This window comes from Chrysemys picta, chromosome 1 (genome assembly GCF_011386835.1).
Source record: "Chrysemys picta bellii isolate R12L10 chromosome 1, ASM1138683v2, whole genome shotgun sequence".
Classification (NCBI taxonomy): domain Eukaryota; kingdom Metazoa; phylum Chordata; order Testudines; family Emydidae; genus Chrysemys; species Chrysemys picta.
Window position 1 is genome coordinate 118,172,778 of NC_088791.1, and position 20,762 is coordinate 118,193,539.

Sequence of the window (20,762 nt, forward strand, 5' to 3'; positions counted from 1 at the left end):
AATCATATTACCAAGCAACTGGTGCTGCAGTTGGTATCGATTTTATGAAGCTCAGGATATTTGGATACAGCATTTTATAAACTTATCTAATATACCATTCAGGTGTAAACTTATACCAAATATATTTGCCCCGAATACACCCACTGTTTCTCTGCATCAAGAGGTTTTAGAACCTTAACCTTTTTATTAACTTGGTTTTTTTTGGGGGGGGGGGGGGACTTTTATATGTGGATTCAGTATTGTATAAAAATTCCATCCCATTATGAACACTATCAATAACTTAAGTGTAGTGAGCAGTCTGAGTAAAAACTTTATGGAATCATCTGGTGGACTACATATGTTCCAGACAGTACTTCATTTGTGCCAGGGCTTACCAGATCTGAGCCCCAGCACCTCTAGGCTTGGCAATATATAGCACCGGCACTTTGGGCTTTCTGCATCAGTTATGAATGTTAAAAAAAATTGCTTGAGCGCTGGCACCTAACTGCATGTGCCCTGGCACATCTTTCATTATAATTTAAGCATTGGTTCCAGATACTATACAAAAGATGTTCTGGAGAACAGGAGATAATGACCTTTAGCTTCAGCCACAGTTGTATCACCTGAGAGTGGGATATTCTTGCAAAGGAGGCAAGCCATCCCTCTTTAATTGGATGTGCAGGGTGCAGCAGTACCCAGTCTTTCTTTTGTGATATCATTATGTTCTCTTAAGGAAACTTGAAAATCTTTTGTGCTGTTTTATGTGGAGGTGAATTCTCTTTCTCTCATAAGCTGATTTTTGTGCTTTGGGTGAGAGATTTAGATATATTGGAGGTCAGACAGCTCCGAATAATTAATGGAGATATATTGTTGATAGCTCAGGAAGTCTTGTCTGGTGATATACCCTCAACAGTGGCAAGTCTCAGTCACATTTAGCCACCCCAGTTCACACTGAGGACTACCTTATTTTACGAATGGGTTCATTGCCTTTCTCTGTATCTTCAGCTCACATCTCTAGATAGGTCATCTTGTTTTGAAGTAGTTTCACCATTGCCTCTGCCAATGTCTGAGTTGGCTCTCTGTTTGTAACTCCTTTGCATCCGATCTTGAAAGCCATCCACCCTGATATTCCATTGATGTGGAAAATTTTGCTTCCATAATGCTTGTTAAATTGAGTAAATTCTTGTATTATTCTAGTAGCCATGTCAGATTTCTCCTCCTCCCTCTCCCCCCCTCCGCTTTCTTGACTGTCTTCCAAGACTGATCCTGCTTTTCTGGAGCTGTGTGTTTTCATCTTAGATTTTGTAGATTTTTTTTTTTAACTTGAAAGGTATTTATGGGATATTTTCACAGCTTAGTCTGTAACTGATCTGCAGGAAAATCCACTGTTTCAGTGCCAAAATCAAGTGGTTTGATGTGTCAGCTGGAAGCCCACAAGGGTGCGCCCTCGCCCACATGCTCTGTCATTAGACCACCTATAAGAATGTTTGAAAGAGATTTGCTGTGACCTCACCTCTAGATGATGAAGTCCTGGTACATCAGGGTTGTGTTTTGAGGCACCAGGCCAGAGGAAAGAACAAAACCATTTAAATTGAAGCATTGTGCCCTTAAAAAGGGGGGGGGGCAGGGGAGGAGGAGGGAACAGACTATAGAGAACCTTGAAATGCTCCTGGCACTGTCTGCTGCTGCTGCTGGGGTCTATTCTGAGTCTCTGTTTGCAGGAAAGTGGAATAAGGGTGAAGAGGAAGATGGCAGAATCCTCTCCTGGCTGCTACTGGGGCTAGCCATTGAGATATTTTTAGATTGCTAGAAAGGAATCTCTAGGATGAACCTTTTAGATCAGAGGTTCCCAAACTTATTTGGCCTACCGCCCCCTTTTCAGAAAAAAAATTACTTAGCGCCCCCCTGGAAATCTACCTTCTTTAAGCGAACAAACAGAAAGATGCAGTGACAAATTTGCGTTCTTTTATGTATCTATATTTCTACCTACGTCCTACAATATAGTAAAGAAAGATGTGTTATTAGAATATCACCCATGACATAAGGTATACAGTGGTTTTTGCGTAAGATGGCAAAAGACAACCAAACTAAAATACTAATGAAACTAATAAACTGGGTTTTTTCTTTGCTCAGCATTAGATATATGTATTTGATATTAAATTGTCAAATATCAAACTAAATTTATCAAGAAATAATTAATTAAAAAATAATCAATATGCAATTAAAAATCAGTTAATAGTTTTAATTTAGTTTGCCCTTATTTAAATAATTGTTCCTTATTAACACACGCCTTATTTACCAATTAACACAGATGATTCGATAGATATAAATAAATGTTAATAGTTGTTTTTTTACGATTTCATTCCCGTTTTTGTTAATATTGTAATAAAAAATATGACAAAAAGATTGACTGTACACTTCAAATAGTACTGTACCGACACAAGCCTGCTATGATTTTATTATTAGTAAGCACTAGAGACACAGAAACGTACGGTAGATATGTAAGAAAATGTATAAAAATACTCACATGTAAATTGCTGTTTTATTGAAACAACAATAATACAATTTGCTTTGTATGTGATCCGTAATCCGTAAAGATCGAAGGTATTGAATATGAATAAAAAATTTTAAATACTTATTGCACTATTGTTAACTGCTTTTTACACAATTAAGAAACAATCTAAATTAGATTTCATACATGTCGCCTATTTATAGTATCGTATTGTAAACAAGTCATTACACACACATATTCCTGCCGATGCATGCTGGACTTCCCGACAACGCGCGACACACTCGCCTGCCAACGCTTGCTTGTTAAGAGCTGTTGGCGGACTTGACACCTGATCGGTTATAATTTGTGAATTTATTTGGAAAAGAAAGTAATCAGTACAACTTTAACTCTATGTTACACAACAGATGAAACATGTACGAACGTTTTTTCAAAATTTTCTTATATTCTTTCTTTATGCTTCCACCGCCCCCTTATTTTTATTCAACGCCCCCCAGTTGCACCCGAGGCTACTACTGCCCCCCTGGATCGTTCCAGCGCCCCCCAGGGGGCGGTATCGCCCACTTTGGGAACCTCTGTTTTAGATCTTTTGCGGTCAGCAAGAATAGACTCTGTGTTTTCATTTTTTATCTCATACAAAATAAATTCTATTTTATTACCTCTATTCTCCCAACCTGCAGTCCATTAAGAATGTAATGAACTGTTAACTAATTTCCTGTGGAAGAAAAAACCCACCTAACTGGATAGAAAAAGCCTCTTTGAAAGGATTTGCAGGACTGGGTGAAATTTTCTGGTTTTCAAAAATACTGTTGGGCGCTCATTCTGAGACCAGGGATAAAATGTTCAAAATTTTCTCATTTAAAGTCAATGTGGCTCCTAAGTGTCTGAAGTACTTTTAAAATTTTGCCCAAAGTCCTTTTGGTTTAAGGCTTTTCTAAAGTACGTAATGGCAGATGGGCTAACCCCAGAGGCAAACCTTGCAGCCTCTTTTAATTTAAGCATATTTTGATGTGTAATTGTATTCATTCTGTGGAAAAAATGGCCTATTATAACTTTTACATGCTCTGCTCTATTGGCACGCCATCAGATGTCTATGAACAAAATAACACAGACCAAATCTGTTTCCATCTGGCATAACACTCATTTCAGGACAGATAAAATATTCATTTAACTGAAGGACCGCAGGCCTTCATCAAAACGAAATAACTCCAATGGGTCACTGATAAGATTCAGTCTCACTATTTCCTAGTTTTTGTGATATGTGCAGCTTCAGAATGGCACAAGGCACAGCAAGCCACTCTTCGTTCGCGACCCGCTGTCTGATCCTATCTGTTTCCCAGTAGATATGTATAAAAGAACAAGCTGTGTCGGTATTTTATGAAGGCTCCAAATCTGGCTTTAACAATATTTGCTCAGGCACTGAGAAGGTCTGGGAATTTGATCTTGGCAAATATTCTGAACCAGAAAAAATAGAACAGTATATGGGCACATAAAAGATCTGGCACAAATTCATCTGTTATCCCAACTGTCATTCCTGAGCATTCTCAGGGCTGTTTAGACTCCTGTTAGACTTAATCAGGCCAGTATATCTGAATCTACATGCCATGTATATCTGAATCTAATGGTGCTGGACCATGGCTCAACAAAGCATATTAAATAATTAGGAAAATGTTTTGATTTCTTTTGCAGACTGATTTAGCCGAATCTCATTCTTTTTATATAAACAAAAGAAAGCTATTGCTTTAAGAGCTGAAATAATGATGACTTTTAAAAATAATGTAGAGGTCACTTACTGATTTAGTCTCCAATCCTGCAAAAATATTCCACACAAGCTGGCCCTTCTAGCCAATGGATCCCTTTGCAGTTTTCCCCATACGTAGAGTAGGAAATAAATGTGATGATAATGTGGTATCATTTGGTGCAAGCTGACATTTAATGGGCGACTAGTGTAACATCTTATCTCACGTGGTTTTAAAGTTAATATCCACAGCTGTAGCAGCCCTGTCTGTACTGGCTAACTGTAGTCTTCCTTTTAAGTGCTCTTTCACTTTTTGAATCTTAACAGGTAAAAACTGAAATACCAATCTGTTCCTGAAAGGCTATTTGGATCTGTGCCAGTTGCTATTCTGAAATTTGACTGGTTTCAGATTTCATTACAAAAGTTGAAACAGCGTAAATTAAATTGAGAGCTTAGTTTAGAAATCTCTGTAGCAAACCTGTGTCAAACTATGGTTGTCCATTAAACCTATGCATGCCTCATGCTTGCAATGTGAAATCAGAAACACAACAGCCTGAAAGGCATGTAACTTTGGCTTTAGGCTTGCTTGATACCCACAGCTCAATGGAGAGGTGAGGATATGAACCTCATGCAAAGGTTTGTTCGAACCCCTGAAAACCAAAACAGTTGTTTTTTTCCACTCATCTCTTATGCTTCTATGGCACCTTTGAATGTGTATATTTGCTGTTGGTAGCAACATACCATTGAAAATGTTGCTTTTCCTGCTACTCAGTACCCTGTTTTAATAGAAAGCTGTTCTATAATTATTTGCATTTGTACTGTGGTATCACCTAAAGACCCCTTTCAAATATGGATCTCATTGCAGTAAGCATTGTAAAAAGACATAATGTAAAAAGACACTGTCACAATGCTGCCATGAAGTGATTACAATCTAAAGAGACAAAACATGGAAATGGTGAGGAAAAAAGGAACAAAATGTAATGGCCAAGTTCTTCGAACGCTGGTTCTTATGTGTATTCTTATATGTATTCATGCATTCCATGTACCTGAGATTGGAGATTTCTAGCAAGTATTGTCTGTGATGCTGGCAGAGCAGGTTCCAGCTCATGCCAAAGCCCTGAGGCCTCCCTGAACACTCACAAATGCGTAGCTGGAAACCTGTGTTGTTAAAATAGGTACTAGATTTATAAAAATGTGTTTAGTGTTTAGACTTTATGAAATGGTTGTAAATTGCTTCATGCATTAATCTCAATTATAATATCTGTATCCTATATTATAAGGTAATCTTTAAGTGTTTGCTCTATAACAGGGGTCGGCAATCTTCGGCGCGTGGCCCATCAGAATAATCTGCTTGCGGGCCGGGAGACATTTTGTTTACGTTGACTGTCCGCAGGCACGACCCCCATGCAGCTCCCTTAATGGCTGCAGTTCACCGTTCCTGGCCAATGGGAGCTGCGGGAAGCGTGGCCAACACACTGTTGTAGTGCCTGAGGAGTTAACACTTGATACTTGGTTGGTGAAATCTAAGTATAGAACACACAACCAGTTTAGGGCTTGTGCCCTGCTTCTTAACAGTCTGCTCTGAGGTTGGCACTCACGGTCGTGAGCCAATCCATACAGCTTGACAGCATCCATTGGTCTGCAAATGCACAGTTGTTCTCCTCATGCTCCAAACTGAGGGCATAAAGGGCAGTGTGGACCGAGGCCGCTCCAGTTCCTTCTTACTGCCGCATGACCTGTGTCAGAATCCTCTGTGTCCAAAACAATCTTCATCTATCTTCTAATCTGTAAATCTATGTACAGTATAATGCACATACTTTTAGTATTTTAGTATTCTTAATGTTTTTAGACTTTTAGTATTGATAGTTAGTTTAATTCTCCTTGCCTCAGGGAGTTTCTTGCCATGGAAAAAGACTATGTCTAGAGTCCCAGGGTTTCATAGAATATCAGGGTTGGAAGGGACCTCAGGGGGTCATCTAGTCCAACCCCCTGCTCAAAGCAGGACCAATCCCCAGACAGATTTTTACCCCAGTTCCCTAAATGATTGGACTCACAAACCTGGGTTTAGCAGGCCAATGCTCAAACCACTGAGCTATCCCTCCCCCCTGCTAAGAAATTGTATTTCTTACCCCTGCTCCTTCTCCATTAGTGCCAGATACCAGCACTCTCTTCATTGCCTTGGGGAAGCTCAGATTGCCACCAAGTGCAGTATTTGTCACTTCTTCCCTCCTCGAACCTGCAATGGATGAGAGCTCCACCTGCGGAAACATTTCATAGGGAGAGCTACAGGACCCCAGGTGGGCCCAGGCCAGGGGACCCCCCCCCAACCCCGTACAGTGGCCTTAGAGGGTGAGCAGCACCCCTCTAATCACGAACTCTGGACCAGAGACCAAAACTATTAAGTCTAAGAAACCCTCTGAAGAGTAGGGACATGAACATAGGCATAATGACAGATCCCTGTCATTTCTGCCTCTCCAGAAAAAAATTGGTCCAAGTCAAGTGAGTCCTTGTGTGGACCCTAAAGAATTAGGTCCATGTAAATCTTCCAATCACAAAGCAAAGATGTGAAGGAGGACAGATCTGTTAGTACTGGCTCCCGCTCCAACTCAGGCAGAAATACTGGCACCCATCCGTTCCAACTTCAGTACCCAGAAAGATAATGGAGCAAATAATCAAACAACAATTTGTAAGCACCTACAAGATAATAAAGTGATAAGTAACAGACAACATGAATTTGTCAAGAACAAATCATGTCAAACTAACCTAATAGTGTTCTTTGACTGGGTAACAAGCCCTGTAGATAAGATAGATGTGGGATAATAGATGCGATGTATCTCGACTTTAGTTAGGCTTTTGTTACTGTCTCAGATGACCGTCTCATAAGCAAACCATGGAAATATAGCCTAGACAAACCTACTATAAAGCGAGTGAGCAACTAGTTGGCAAACTATACTCGTAGTGTAGTTATCAATGGTTCATAGTCAAGTGGGGTTTCACAAGGCTCTGTCCTGGATCTGGTTATGTTCAATATCTTCATAAATGGTTTGGATAATGGCATAAAGAATACGCTTATAAAGTTTGCAGTTGATACCAAGCTAGAAAGAGTTGCAAGTGCTTTGGAGGACAGGATTAGAGTTCAAAATGATCTTGACAAACTGGAGAAATGGTCTGAAATAACTGGGATAAAATTAATTAAGGACAAATGCAGAGTACAATACTTAGTAAGGAATAATCAATTGCACAAATACAAAATGGGAAATGACTGCCTCGGAAGGAGTTCTGCAGAAAAGGATCTGGGGGTCATAGTGGAACACAAACTAAATATGAGTCAACAATGTAACACTGTTGCAAAAAAAAAAGTGAACATCATTCTGGGATGTATTAGCAGGAGTGTTGTAAGCAAGACATAAAAGTAATTTTCCCACTTAACTCAGCACTCATAAGGCCTCAACTGGAGCATTGTATCTAATTCTGGGCACCAAACTTTGAGAAGCTTATGGACAAATTGGAGAAAGTCCAGAGTAGAGCAACAAAAATGATTAAAGGTCTAGAAACCATGACCTATGAGGAAAGATTGAAAAAATTGGGTTTGTTTTGTCTGTAGAGGGGGAAACGATAACAGTCCAAGTATGTAAACTGTTGCTATAAAGAGGAAGGTGATAAATTGTTCTCCTTGATCACTGAGGACAGGACAAGAAGTAATGGGCTTAATTTGCAGCAAGGGAGATTTAGGTTAGACATTAGGAAAATCTTCCTAACTGTAAGGGTAGTTAAGCACTCGAACAAATTACCTGGGGAGGTTGTGGAGTCTCTGTCACTAGAGGTTCTTAAGAGCAGGTTAGACAAACACCTGTCAGGGATGGTCTTAATACTCAGTCCTGCCTCAGTGCAAGCAACTAGACTAGATGATTAATTGCAGTCCCTTCCAGTCCTACATTTCTAGGATTTTTAATGACTACAAGTGATCTGGATCTTGGTTTTAGGTTTCATCCAGCCTCTAACCCCATGCTGAGGCATTGGTTCAGTACCAACGCAAAGGGAAGAGGGTCACCTACTGAATCACCAGTACCAATCTATTTCCAGCTAATCCATATGCTTATTGAAAAGTAAAATCAACAGATATATTGGAACACTTTACCAAGAACCAACTATCTCCTTTATTAGTTAAGATGGCAATCAAATCTTTGATAGTAAAAGGATCCCTTAAGAACATAAGAATGGCCATACTGGGTTAGACCAAAGGTCCATCCAGCCCAGTATACTGTCTACCGACAGTGACCAATGCCAGGTGTCCCAGAGGGAATGAACCTAACAGGTAATGATCAAGTGATCCATCTCCACCCGCTGACAAACAGAGGCTAGGGACACCATTCCTTACCCATCCTGGCTAATAGCCATTAATGGACTTTAACCTCCATTAATTTATCTAGTTCTCTTTTAAATCCTGTTATAGTCCTAGCCTTCACAAGCTCCTCAGGCAAGGAGTTCCACAAGTTGACGGTGCGCTGTGTGAAGAAGAACTTCCTTTTATTTGTTTTAAACCTGCTGCCCATTAATTTCATTTGGTTGCCCCTAGTTCTTATATTATGGGAACAAGTAAATAACTTTTCCTTATTCACTTTCTCCACGCTACTCATGATTTTATATATCTCTATCATATCCCACCTTAGTCTCCTCTTTTCCAAGCTGAAAAGTCCTAGCCTCTTTAATCTCTCCTCATATGGGACCCGTTCCAAACCCCTAATCATTTTAGTTACCCTTCTCTGAACCTTTTCTAATGCCAGTATATCTTTTTTGAGATGCGGAGACCACATCTGTACGCAGTATTCAAGATGTGGGTGTACCATGGATTTATATATGGGCAATAAGATATTCTCTGTCTTATTCTCTATCCCTTTTTGAATGATTCCTAACATCCTGTTTGCTTTTTTGACTGCCGCTGCCCACTGCGTGGATGTCTTCAGAGAATTATTCATAATGACTCCAAGATCTCTTTCCTGATTAGTTGTAGCTAAATTAACCCCCATCATATTGTTTATATAGTTGGGGTTATTTTTTCCAATGTGCATTACTTTACATTTATCCACATTACATTTCATTTGCCATTTTGTTGCCCAATCACTTAGTTTTGTGAGATCTTTTTGAAGTTCTTCACAGTCTGCTTTGGTCTTAACTTTCTTGAGCAGTTTAGTATCGTCTGCAAACTTTGCCACCTCACTGTTTACCCCTTTCTCCAGATCATTTATTAATAAGTTGAATAGGATTGGTCCTAGGACTGACCTTTGGGGAACACCACCAGTTACCCCTCTCCATTCTGAAAATTTGCCATTTATTCCTACCCTTTGTTCCCCGTCTTTTAACCAGTTCTCAATCCATAAAAGGATCTTCCCTCTTATCTCATGACAACTTAATTTATGTAAGAGCCTTTGGTGAGGGACCTTGTCAAAGGCTTTCTGGAAATCTAAGTACACTTGCCCATATGTTTGTTGACCCCTTCAAAGAACTCTAATAGATTAGTAAGACATGATTTCCCTTTACAGAAACCATGTTGACTTTTGCCCAACAATTTATGTTCTTCTATATGTCTAACAATTTTATTCTTTACTATTGTTTCAACTAATTTGCCCAGTACTGATGTTATACTGACTGGTCTGTAATTGCTGGGATCAGCCCTAGAGCCATTTTTAAATATTGCCGTTACTTTAGCTATCTTCCATTCATTGGGTACAGAAGCCGATTTAAAGGACAGATTACAAACCATAGTTAATAGTTCTGCAATTTCACATTTGAGTTCTTTCAGAACTCTTGGGTGAATGCCATCTGGTCCTGATGACTTGTTACTGTTAAGTTTATCAATTAATTCAAAAACCTCCTCTAGTGACACTTCAATCTGTGACAATTCCTCAGATTTGTCACCTACAAAGGACGGCTCAGGTTTGGGAATCTCCCTAACATTCTCAGCCGTGAAGTCTGAAGCAAAGAATTCATTTAATTTCTCCGCAATGACTTTAACGTCTTTAAGTGCTCCTTTTGTATCTCGATCCACCCAGGGGCCCCACTGGTTGTTTAGCAGGCTTCCTGCTTCTGATATACTTAAAAAACATTTTATTACTTTTGGAGTTTTTTGCTAGCTGTTCTTCAAACTCCTTTTTGGCTTTTCTTATTACATTTTTACACTTAATTTGGCAGTTTTTATGCTCCTTTCTATTTACCTCACTGGGATTTGACTTCCACTTTTTTTTTTTTAAAGATGCCTTTTTATCTCTCACTGCTTCTTTTACATGGTTGTTAAGCCACAGTGGCTCTTTATTAGTTCTTTTACTGTGTGTTTTAATTTGGGGTATACATTTAAGTTGGGCCTCTATTATGGTGTCTTTGAAAAGTGTCCATGCAGCTTGCAGGGATTTCATCTGGAAGGAGAGTCCCAACTATGGGAAGGTTTCCCTCTGCTCCTGTTGACTGCTCTCCTTCCCTGAGCCTTTCATCCTCCTTAACAGCACAGGGGCTGTCCGACCGGAGTTGGGACAAATCTACAGTGTCCCAGAAAGCCTCATCAACATACCTCTCTGCCTTCCTTAGCTCCTCCAGTTCCACCACCCTGGCCTCCAAAGCCCGTATGTGATCTCTGAGGTCCAGGAGCTCCTTGCACCGAATGCACACATACGCCGCCCGCCCACCGGGCAGGTAATCATACATGCTACACTGAGCGCAATAAATAAGATCGCCCCCACTCTGCTGCTGGGCTTCTGCCTGTATTTTCTCCTACAGCTACCTAGGTTAATGACAGGGTTTTTGTTTAAATCAAGAAGTTTTGATTATAGTTTAGTTTAAAGGTTTTAAAGAATGGCAAGTGTACCTTGCCCCCTTCCCACTCCCCTTCCAGACTCCCTCTTGAAACTCCCTGTTAGTGGCCCCGGTTCGCAAAGCTCCCTGGTCGCTTGCTCACTGCTTTATAAAGCCCTGGCCTTCCTGATAGCCCCGCCCCTTACTTGCATTCCATTTTGCACGGTATTTATGAAGTAGGAATTCTTCTTCACTTATTTTAAATTCTGCTTCTCCTGTTGCATTCTTCACTCATTATTCCCTCCTTTTTTGTGCCACCCCTTCCTAAGTTCTCTCTTCACTTCTCTCTTGTCACCTCCTGTGTTTTGAATTCCCTAACACATCTGCTTCTTTCCATCTTCTCTTGCTTTCCACTCCACTTCTGGCTACTTTCAGAAGCTATTTCATCTCCACCAAAAGCCCTTAGCCAGATGGGTACGTTTTTCCCAAAATGCCAGTTCAGGCGTAAGGATGATGGATGGCCTGGCAACAGTCTCAATACCTATTTTAACACTGAGCCTCATAAAGTCAGAAATGGACTGAAATTCAGTGCTGCACTGTACAGTAGTGGCTAGAACTGCTGCTCACACTGTACCAAAACCAACTACACTAAAGAAATTCAAAACCGTTAACAAGGGAAAAAAACATTATTCAGTCTTATTTTAAAGGTACATGTAAGTGGGGGAATGATCTGGCTATTGGGGGGTCTGGGAACTTTTCTGGCTTATACATTATCCCAGTGAAATGGGCTAACAAAAGGATCTGAGTTTTTGATCCCACTTCCTTTACCGAGAGGCCTGCCTGACCTCGAGTACTCCCCTTCCACTCCCCAGTGTGGCAGAGTCCTCGTAACCCCAACAAGGCTGGACCCATTGATTACTGGGGGGCTTGACCCCAACCTTGTTGTGGTCACTTAGGATAGGGGCTGGGGTGTCCTCGCTCCAGGGTGCACTCTCCGCGCCGCATAGGTGCTGACTCCATGGGTGCTTCAGGGCTGAAAGACCCATGGGGAAAAAATGGGGGGTGCTGAGCACCCACCAGCAGCCCTCCTATCAGCACTTCCCCCTCCCTCCAGCATCTCCTGCCCACTGGTGGGCCCTGCCAATCAGAGCTTCCCCCTCCCTCCCTGTGCCTCCCACCCACCACAATCAGCTGTTTCGTGGCATACAGGAGGGGGGAGGAGCGAGCAGAATGGGGTGGGAAGAGGCGGGGCAGCGATGGAGGGGAGGGTGGGAAGAGGTGGGGCAGGGTGTGGCCTTGGAGGAAGGGGTGGGGCCTGGGGCAGACCCAGGGGTCAAGCACTCCCAGCACAATGGAAAGTCAGTGCCTGTGCCGCACCGGACACTTCTCTGACCCGCTGATCATTACATACAATTCAAAGGAAATACAATTTATTAAACAGCAACCAATTTTTAAAAATAAGGAAGAAATGGGAAAAGTTAAAGGAAAGCATGTAACCCCACTCTGTGGCACAGGGACATCACAACCAGCTGTCGCAGGAATGTAAGGGAAGTTTACAGTCTGTTCCTCACATGTCCCAGGCCGCCTCCTCAGGCCCTGGCTGTGCTGCAGGTCAGACACTTGCTCTGACATTGGCCACACGCTCTCAGGCTCTAGGTGGCAGGACCCTTCTTCCCAGTGTCAGCCCCCCCATCGGGGTTATGATCCCACTTCAAGGCCCTTGCAGGCCTCTTTGCTGGGGGCATCTCCCTGCGCTGGACCCTCTGCCCTGGGCTCCCTTGCTCTCCCCAGCTGTTCAACACACTCAGTTCTGGACTGCTCCAGCTCCAACCCCAACTCCATCCCCAACTGCTGCTGCTCTGCTTCTAGCCCCCTGGACTGCTTTTATTGGCCCCTCTGGCTCTGGTTGCTGCAGTTCTCCTAGCACAGGTCTGCACCCTGGGCTGCTTCTGTGGTTTTTGTTGCTGCAGCCCTGCTTCCAGCATAGATTCCTCTCCCCCCACCGGGCTGCTTCTCTGGTTCTCTCTGGAGGGTGTGGCCCTGCTCCCCAGCTCAGCTCAGGCCTCTGCTCTTTCCTTAGCTCGGCCCCACTCTGTTCCAGGCAATTCCAGCTCACATGAAGGCTCTGGCCTCCTGACTCCCTCATTAGTCTGCTCATCCTGTCAATCAGGCTGACCTGGAGCATTGGCCTCTCCCCGTTGCTCCTGGGAACTGTCAGTCTCAGGGTCCTGATTTCCCATCGACCCTTCTCTTTTCTTTTGGTACTGGGAGTTAGCCAACAAAAAAAAACCCTACTGAGTTTGAGTATGGGGCCAACAGTCCCTTTACATGTAGTTGGGCTAATTAGTGGAATTTTAACAAGCTAGAACTAAATAACATGTTATGTGAAGTTAAAGTTGGCAAAACATTTGTGAATCTCAGCAAACCTAATTCAAGTGCTGAGTTTCTGACAAACTGTGTTTCAAGCCACCTAGTTCTGGGTTTTATTATACAGGGTTGGCACAGCTCTAGTCAGCATCATAGGCCCAATTCTGAATGTGCCGCTATTGCCACTGAAGTCATTGGGAGTTTTATGCATGGATAATTCGCAAGACAGAACCCCAATTTGTGTCTGTTTAACTCTCAGTTTAGTTACAGCTATTAATATGCTAATATCTGGGGTGTCTGCAAAAAAGTGTCTTGCTATCACCAGATACAACCATGATTTCGAACAGCTAAAGGAGGTATAGCAGAGCTCCTTCTGGCTCAATCATCAAAGAAGTTTCTGGTACCGTTCCTATTTGTGAACCACCAGAGTGTGTGTTAGTCTCAAAACCTGTGCATCAACACGGTATGAGGATTTAAGCTGATTGACTAATCTGTTCAGAATGCCTGGCCACGAGTTAGCAGATGAAATGTGTAGCCATCTTTTAATTACCTGATGTGTGCTCAAATCTGATAAAAATCTTTTTGAGTCTGAAATCCCATAGCTTTGTGTTCTTGAGAGTGAGAGCTGCCAGTGATGGTAAAATTGACCACCTGAGAGAGAGAGAGAGAGAGAGAGAGAGAAGGTAAATGAAGCTATACAGTGAAAACACTTTATGCCTTTTTAAAATCTTCCATAATGGCAATGAGAAGAATAATAAATTAGAGAAATATGTGAAAGAGGATCTCAGAGTAATTTACACACCTTAACTAAGGTCATATTGCCCCTTTCATTTATTTAAAAAGGAATGGATTAAAAGAGTCCAAAAAAGTTTTGACCCAAACTACATCAGAGGGAGAGGGATTGAGCCTACCTGGCATCCTCCTTCTTCCCTTAACACCATGCACTTGGGATTTTGATAGGGGTGAAGAGTTAGGTGAGGATGGCCTCTTTCTTTAGTGTTATCAGTTCCTTCCAAACCCATGGCATTTCTTCCCACCGGCTGCTCCTCTGAACATAACCAGCCTTCCCAGAATGGGGGAGTTTGGACTCAGCTTTTGATGGGGTGGCATTAGTGACTGACCTGGTCAGAGGGCTGGAGCTGCAGAAAAGAGGTCTTAGAATCCCCACCTTGGGCTGTGAGGGGATTCCTCTGTTGCAGGCTCCGTGGAAGTCAGCTGTAAGGCTGTCCTCTAAGGACTCCCTCACAAGCCTAGTGTAAGTGGTGTGCTAGGAGCGAAGAGGTGTGTTGGGGAGCAGGGCTGCAGCCTGTGGAGATTCCAGGCTGCACTGCAGCCCATAAAGCAGCCCCAGGAAACAGCTGTAATTTAGGCCCCATAACTGTGTAAGTTACGGTGGGGGCCTCTCTCCATCTCTGAAGCCATAATCAACAGTCTGCCGACATGTTGACAGTTTTGCATGAATTAATGAAAGAGGGATTGGAAGTAGCTGACATGGATTGTTTGTTTATTTTTATTATTATTATTAAACTGACTTGTGTATCCAAGTTACTGCTGTGAGAAAAAATTAAAGTAAGAGGAGAGCTGGCAAAAGTCTTTAAAATGTATCAATAAAAATATAGAAAATCCCTTGATTTTTTAAGAATGAGGCTGCTGTCTTGACTTGAGGCAGCAAATTCTTAGTCTAAATCATAAATGCAGCTGTCTTACTGGCATTGCATTATACATAGAGAGGAAATGAAAAGTGATGTTTCCAACACTGAAGAAAATATGGCCAAGCTTTGATCACTTAATAAACAGAGCACTACCTTTATTTAGTTCTGTTTGCTTAAAAGGAAAAATGTTAATCCTATTTAAAAAAAATCTTCTGGACGGTGTCCTTACAATATTTTCGTACATGTAAATCAATTTTAAATGTTTTTGTAAAAAATTATAATGCATAAGAAAAGTCTGACCAACCAAACCCTAGCAGCTCCACCCATTTCTCCCCCCCCCCCAAAAGCAATGAGGCATCAAGGCAATATGTTATATAAAATCCAGTGTAGTTGTAGACATGTCAGTCCCAGGATATTAGAGAGACAAGATGAGTGAGGTAACATCTTTTATTTGACCTGCTTCTGTTGGTGAGAAAGATGCTTTTGAGCCACACAGAGCTCTTCTGTGGTTCTCTCTCTCACTAACAGAAGCTGGTCCAATAAAAGATATTACCTCACACACTTTGTCTCTCTAATATAAAATTCAGTCTTTATTGATTTGTACACATGCCTTTTTGATCAGCACATTTCCATTAATATGCTTTAGCTTTCCCCATGCATTCTGTATTTGGCCATGTACTTGGTTGGCCTGTGGTAGTAACCACAGACAAACTGCACAACTGCTGCAGGCTTCCAACAACAGAGGCCTGGCATGTACTGGACAAGGATTGCATGGCATATGCCAGCGCAAACAGGGACATTTCCTCTTTCTGTTTTCCTGCTCCCAGAAGCCAACCAATCAAAGATGAAATTTCTCCATTCTTGGCACATCTATTTTAGAAAATCAGTAATAATAATTATGCTTCCATTCCAACCTCATTGCAGGTGCTGGAAAATGAGCTGTAGTCTCTCCAAGAACACAGGACTGTAGTGGATATGTTCACCTGGGTATCTTAAAAAATGCTTAACACATGTTTTATAATATATATCAATTTATACTGAGAAAGTACCTTATCTGTAAAATGGCAGTAACCATGAAATAATAGTAATAGTACTTGTACACCTCAGAGGGTTGAGACTAAGGACAAAGATTGCAAATCTGGGAAACTAAAATTATACACCTAAATCCACACTGAGGCAGACCTCAATGAGAGCTTTGGTTATTCAGTACATCTGAAAATCAAGCCACTAATTTAGTTGCATACATACAAAATCAGTGTAGCCCATATTAAATGAGTTAAACACTGGCTAACTGATGGATCTCAACAAGTAGTTATAAATGGAGAATTGTCATCCAAGGGGGTTGTGTTTATTAGGGTTAAACTCAGAATTTCCATTATGCAGAAAACCCCAACATTAAAAAAATAATAAAAGGTTACCATTCAGAAAGAAAATATAAATTTCTAAATTTCCCACAAAGGGGAAATTCAGAAAAAAATCATTACAAAAAACCTAAATGTTTCATTTTGAAAGTCATCGAAGAGCTTCCAGGTTGCCTGATTTGTGAGACAGCTGGGTCTCCAGTCTGCCCAGTTCCCTAGGCCTTGTCAACTCCTGGGGTAGCTGAGTCCCAGGGCTACCCTGGTTAACTGGCTCCCTGGACTCTGCAGTTCCCACAGCAACCAGTTTCCCCTTCCTAGAGCAACTGACTCCCTGGGTGGCCAGTTCTTGGGACAACTTACTTCCTGGACCCCCAACTCCCTGGAGCTGCCCGATTCTGCGTTTTGCACAGGAACATTTTAAATAGTTTCCCAGAGAATTTTTGTAACCATACTGTCAAGGCTGCTTCCCCACTCTGAACTTTAGGGTACAAATGTGGGGGCCTGCATGAAACTTCTAAGCTTAACTACCAGCTTAGATCTGGTCCGCTGCCACCACTCCCAAAGTGCTAATTCCCTTCCCTGGGTAGCCTTGAGAGACTCTTCACCAATTCCCTGGTGAATACAGATCCAAACCCCTTGGATCTTAAAACAAGGAGAAATTAACCATCCCCCCCTCCTTCCTCTCACCAACTCCTGGTGGATCAAGATCCAACCCCCTTGGATCTAAAAACAAGGAAAAATCAATCAGGTTCTTAAAAAGAAGGCTTTTAATTAAAGAAAAAGGTAAAAATCATCTCTGTAAAATCAGGATGGGAAATAACTTTACAGGGTAATCAAACTTAAAGAGCCCAGAGGACCCCCCCCCCAGCCTTAGGTTCAAAGTTACAGCAAACAGAGGTAAACACCCTAGTAAAAAGTACATTTACAAGTTGAGAAAACAAAGATAAAACTAACACGCCTTGCCTGGCTATTTACTTACAAGTTTGAAATATGAGACACTTGTTCAGAAAGATTTGGAGAGCCTGGATTGATGTCTGGTCCCTCTTAGTCCCAAGAGCGAACAACCACCAAAACAAAGAGCACAACAAAAGCCCCCCCCCCGATTTGAAAGTATCTTGTCCCCTTATTGGTCCTTTGGGTCAGGTGTCAGCCAGGTTACCTGAGCTTCTTAACCCTTTACAGGTAAAAGGATTTTGGAGTCTCTGGCCAGGAGGGATTTTATAGTATTGTACACAGGAGGGCTGTTACCCTTCCCTTTATAGTTATGACACATACCATTAAAAACAGGAAATTAATCAACAGGTTGTATATTAATGGTAGTTGTACATTAATGGTAATAAATGATGTTACACTTACATAAGTCTGCTATGTAAACAAACTTTACAATTTAAATTTTATCTAGGCTTTTGGACTGCCCCATCACTAAGATTACAGCCTCTGCTCCATTCTTAGCTCTCTACGTCATGCCTGACTAATGCAGTTCATAAATTACAAAATATCACATACTGCAATACATTAGCACACCAAAATGTGTTAAGAATGGATACATCTGTGTCATCTGATCTGTTTGTATAATCTAGCTAAAGTGCCCATAACCATAACTGAATTGTATTTTATTTCTGTGATCTTAAAATAGATTGTATTAATTTCCTATATGGAATAATCTTTAATTTTTAACTGATTGATCTGTTTATAAATTTATTTTGAATGACCCAAATGCTTCTGTCCATAATTCTGCTGAGCAAAGGTTGATTCTACCACCAAATATGTGAACAGACCATGAATGCCCATTCTTTTGATGGCCCAGATATCTACAATGGGAATCTAAACTGGAGCAATGCTTAACAGACTCCACTGAGAGCACTGACGATATCTCATGCCTCAGCCTGAGTAACAAGATGGTTCCTAACAATACAGGTAATGAAGATACAGCAATATTCAGATGGGTTCCTAAATACAAAGTCAAAATCCTCCTTCCCCAACTTTGAAATGCTTCCTTTCTGCACCCTGACTGTTTTACCCTACCCCAAAATGTCAATCCTAATCCATTTTTTACCATTCCTCAACATAGCCCTAGTTTCTCAGCCACTCACTTTACCTTCTCCCCCTGGTCTTCCATCACCAGCCAGCCACCTTTGTCCCCCTACCCCTAACATGACAACCCCAGAGAAATCATCCTATGAACATTCCACACATTCCCTGGATAATCAGTGACCTCAATCAGCATAAGTGCCCCTTCTCTTCACAGGGCTGCTGAGATTAGTCACCCAGGCTTGTGAAGGCTGCTCCCATTCACTGTCCTGTTCAAGGCTGCCCGAATGTGCAGATGTGACCCACAAGTGAGTATATATTGCAGGTTCCCCTTTTGCTGATTCACAGAGGATATGAGCTGCTACAGTCCTCAGCTACAAAGCCTTGGCTCTTTAGCTCAAGCAGTAGCAGGTCTTGCTGTCATACTGGAAATGTCACACTGGCATGTACAAATCTTCCTCAGCCACTTCCCACATGGATGCTGTATGAAACTAGGAAGTGAATTACAGCAGGGAGCGTGAATAGTAAACAGCATGAACAGGTAGGGAATTAAAGTTTAAAAATTCCCATGTCCATGGAGCTACATGAATGGCTGCCTGAGCCAAATTCAAATGGCATGTATTGCAGCTGACTTTAATGGAATTTCACCCGCTTGCACCAGATCTGAATTTGGCTCCATATGGGCTTGATTCTGCAAGAAGCTGAGCACTCCTGTGAGTTGCTGGATGCCCATAACTCCCATTACAGCAGGGGTTCTCAAACTGGGGGTCGGGACCCCTCAGGGAGTCAGGAAGTTATTAGATGGGTGGTCGTGAGCTGTCAGCCTCTAACCCCGCTTTGCCTCTAGCATTTATAATGGTGTTAAATATATTAAAAAGTGTTTTTAATTGATAAGGGAGGTCGCACTAAGAGGCTTGCTATGTGAAAGGGGTCGCAAGTAAAAACGTTTCAGAGACACTGAAGTTCAGAGACACATTACAGTCATTAATAATTGTGGGAGTTCAACACCTCATAGACAGGAGTGAGCCCTACAATTTAGTTATGATCTCTGTGAATATTATAATAAAATGTGTTACTACTACAGGAATATTAATATATTATATAACATCTACTTTGGATCAAAGTTACATTTGAAAACATATCTAGAGTGGAAGCTGCCAATGTAAAATGCTAGTTTTTGAAAAGGGATAACGCTATTCAAATCTATGACATATTTGATATTTAAATAAATGTGTCTAGAATTGGTGTCAAGGAAAATTAGACCATCAGTTAGACCAACTTAGATATATGTATATATTCTCTGCATATAAGAGACTGATTAAAACCATCAGGAAGTGTAAGACTTACAAAACTTAGAGTAAAATTTTCTAAATCACCTAAGTCCCATTTACAAAAGTGACTTTCAGTGAGATTTAGGCTAAGGGCCGCATTTTAAAAGGTATTAGGTGCCCAAAGATGCAGTCATTGGTGAGTTTGTAATGTTGTTTTTGTGCATCATGGACTAAATGAGGAGTTATTGCAGTAGGATGAATTAGTCATTTGCAGATTCAGTGAGCAGTTTGTTCACTCTTAGCACAGCTTTATTTGGGGACATTTGGTCATTTATGTTGGCCTTCTCAGTGCTGGAACCATGCTACTTCAAGCTGTTACCTTCAGCCTGCATTCACACTCCTAGTTAACTACCATGTATTTTATTTGAATTACTAGAAACAGATACCTTGAAATATACATTTCATTCCCAAGGGTGTCCTGGCAGTGAGCTGCAAATGTTTATAAATAACCATACCCAGCAAACTAATTATAAAACCCAATGTACATATGCAAATATTTTAAAATAATCACAGTTGTCTGATAACATTTATTTCAAAAGTGATCTTCATAACACATGATAAGATGAAACTGGCATAAAGTACCATACCACATGTTAGTAAACATCACATGGTTTTCAGGGTCATTTTTCAGTGCTGTCACTCAACAGGTTTATGTTAAAGAAGCAGTTTGAGCCTTAGCTTTGAATTTCCTTGCATTGATCGGTTTGTGACCTTACAGTTGTTTACATGCAGTATTTTATTTTTAGTGTTATAAAACTGTTTGCAGAGGGACTGGATCAGGAACATAAGTATCAATCTGACAAAGGTAGGGTAGTTAAAATTGATTCTTTGAGTGGAGTTGAAGTCTGGCCCCATTCTGTAGATGTGTGTATAACTTTACTCATATGAGTAGAGCCTTGACTTAAAGTTATGCATGTACATGTTTACAGGATAGGGGCTTTAGTGATCTGTTAATTTAAGTGGTTTTGAACACTGGATATATTAAATATTCATAAAAATACAACCTAGGTG

The 20,762-nt window shown here is 41.3% G+C and overlaps 1 long non-coding RNA gene across 1 annotated transcript in view; it reads right to left on the reverse strand.

Annotated features, from left to right (window-relative positions):
* Window positions 1–2,502: 2,502 nt before the first annotated feature.
* The window catches only part of LOC135975772 (uncharacterized), a 29,172-nt gene continuing 10,912 nt past the window's right edge, over window positions 2,503–20,762 (reverse strand). The window contains exons 2-4 of the long non-coding RNA XR_010592797.1: window positions 13,927–14,027; window positions 6,356–6,484; window positions 2,503–6,019 (exon numbers count right to left, since the gene is read on the reverse strand). This is a non-coding gene — a long non-coding RNA (uncharacterized LOC135975772). The remainder of the gene's footprint in view (window positions 6,020–6,355; window positions 6,485–13,926; window positions 14,028–20,762) is intronic.